Here is a 2,648-nt window from a genome sequence, read left to right on the forward strand (position 1 = left end):
TGTGCTAGATTTCAATCCGACCCAAGGGAGTGTCACCTTGTGGCCGTTAAGCGAATTCTTAGATATTTAGTTGCTACGCCTTGCTTCGGGATCTGGTATCCAAAGGGGTCTACCTTTGACTTAATTGGATATTTAGACTCCGATTATGCTGGGTGCAAGGTTGATAGAAAGAGTACATCAGGGACGTGCCAATTCCTAGGAAGGTCCCTGGTGTCTTAGAGTTCAAAGAAACAAACTTCTGTTGCCCTATCCACCGCTGAGGCCGAGTATGTTGCTGCAGGACAGTGTTGCGCGCAACTAATTTGGATGAGGCAAACCCTCCGGGACTTTAGCTACAATCTAAGCAAAGTCCCACTCCTATGTGATAATGAGAGTGCAATCCGCATGGCGGACAATCCTGTTGAACACAGCCGCACTAAGCACATTGACATCCATCATTACTTTTTGAGAGACCACCAGCAAAAGGGAGATATCGAAGTGTTTTATGTTAGCACCGAAAATCAGCTAGCCGATATCTTTACCAAGCCTTTAGATGAGAAGACCTTTTGCAGGCTACGTAGTGAGCTAAATGTCTTAGTTTCGCGTAACTTGGATTGATCTATAGCATACATGTGTTTTATGTCCTTGATCATGTTCCTTTATGCATATTATTGCTTATTTATGGTGCTCAAGTTGTGCAAGGGATCCCCGGACCTCACAAGTCCATGTGTGAATGATGCACATATTTAGGGGGAGAAATGCTACAACTTGACCCTTTGAGACTAACCGTGTGCTTGAGTTTACTTAATTTAGTCTCAAAGGTGGATTGAAAGGGAAAGGTGAACTTGGACCATGCAAGACTTCCACTGCACTTCGTTGAGAGGGTAATTTACTCCAAGTTCATCTCCATGCTCTTATTGCCTTTTTACTCTTAATTGACGATTTTGGTGAGGCAATGGGGTTTAAGGGTCAATAATGATCCTGTTTTGGTGCTTAATGCCAAAGGGGGAGAAATTAAGGCCAAAGCAAATGGATCAGCTACCACTTGAGAACTTTGAAAATAGTAGAGTTAGAACTTTTGATTTGTCAAAATACTCTTATTGTCAAAATTTGGTCTCTTATGGGGAGAATTTATGATTATGGGAAAAGGGGGAGTTTTTGGATCTTGACCATTTTCTCTCTTGGATTATCTCTCTTTATGCCCAAACAAGTGAGTTTGACTTAGAGATAGGAAAATGAATTTGATTTCCAAAAACAAACCAAGTGGTGGCAAAGAACGATCCAAATATGTCAAATCTTGTAAAAGACAATTTTTGTTCTCAATTGCATTGATGTTGCACTTCTATTTGTTGTTTTTTGATGTGTTGGCATAAATCACCAAAAAGGGGGAGATTGAAAGGGAAATGTGCCCTTGAGCCTTTTCTAGTATATTTTTGGTGATTAAATGCCCAACACATATTGAGTGAGTAATTATGTGCCAAATGATGGATGAAGTGCAAATCAACAAGAAGGTATGATTCTAGACTTAGTATATTGGTTTTTTTGTACTAATATATTTGTCTAAGTGCTAGAATTAGAGAAAAGAGAAAAAGGAAAAGACTTGGCTGGAGCAGCCAAGACTCAGCGCAGTCTAGCACACCAGACTGTCCGTTGGTGCACCGGATAGTGTCCGATGCGCCAGGCTGGCTTCTGGCGAACTGGCCACTCTCGGGAATTCGTTGGCGGCGTACGGCTATAATTCACCGGACTGTCCGGTGGTGCACCGGACTGTCCGATGAGCTAACGGCCGCCAGCTCAACGGTCGGCCGCCAAATCCGCGGGCGACGCGTGGCCCGCTCCAACGGTCGGTAGGAGGCACCGGACTGTCTGGTGTGCACCGGACAGTGTCCGGTGCGCCAACGGCTACAATTCTGCAACGGTCGGCTGTGCCATTTCAGGAAGGCGATCTGCACAGGACCATGAACAGTGCCTGTCCGGTGCGCCATCCGACAGAAGGCAAGAATTGCCTTCCCAGATTGCCTCGAACGGCTCCTAGCTGCCTTGGGGCTATAAAAGGGACCCCTAGGCGCATGGAGGAGTCACCCAAGCATTCTTTAATCATCTCTAAGCACCAAGACTCCAATCTCGCGCATTTGATTCTTTGTGATAGTGACTTGAGCTCTATTTGAGTAGAGAACTCCTCACATTGTGTTGTGAGCTTAAGTTGTGGCTTGTGTGCGTGATTGTGCTCGTGCTTTGAGTCTTGTGTGTGTTGCTCTCCCCTCCCTTACTTACGTGCTTCTTTATGATCATCAATTGTAAGGGCGAGAGTCTCCAAGTTGTGGGGATTCCTCGCGAACGGGAGATAGTAAAAGAAAGAAAAATACCATGGTATTCAAGTTGATCATTGGATCACTTGAAAGGGGTTGAGTGCGACCCTCGTCCAGCGGGACGCCGCAACGTGGAGTAGGCAAGTGTTATACTTGGCCGAACCACGGGATAAATCACCGTGTCTCTTGTCCTTGTTTTCTTCGTGACCATTGTGTTTCACAAGAGCTTGGTCCTTAGCCACTTGATTCTATTGAGCTAACACTTAACCAAGTTTTGTGGCTACAAGTATTTGATTTTTACAGGATCACCTATTCACCCCCCCTCTAGGTGTTCTCAGAGATGCCTTGGAGACATAGCGA

This window comes from Zea mays, chromosome 8 (assembly GCF_902167145.1).
Source record: "Zea mays cultivar B73 chromosome 8, Zm-B73-REFERENCE-NAM-5.0, whole genome shotgun sequence".
Classification (NCBI taxonomy): Eukaryota; Viridiplantae; Streptophyta; class Magnoliopsida; order Poales; family Poaceae; genus Zea; species Zea mays.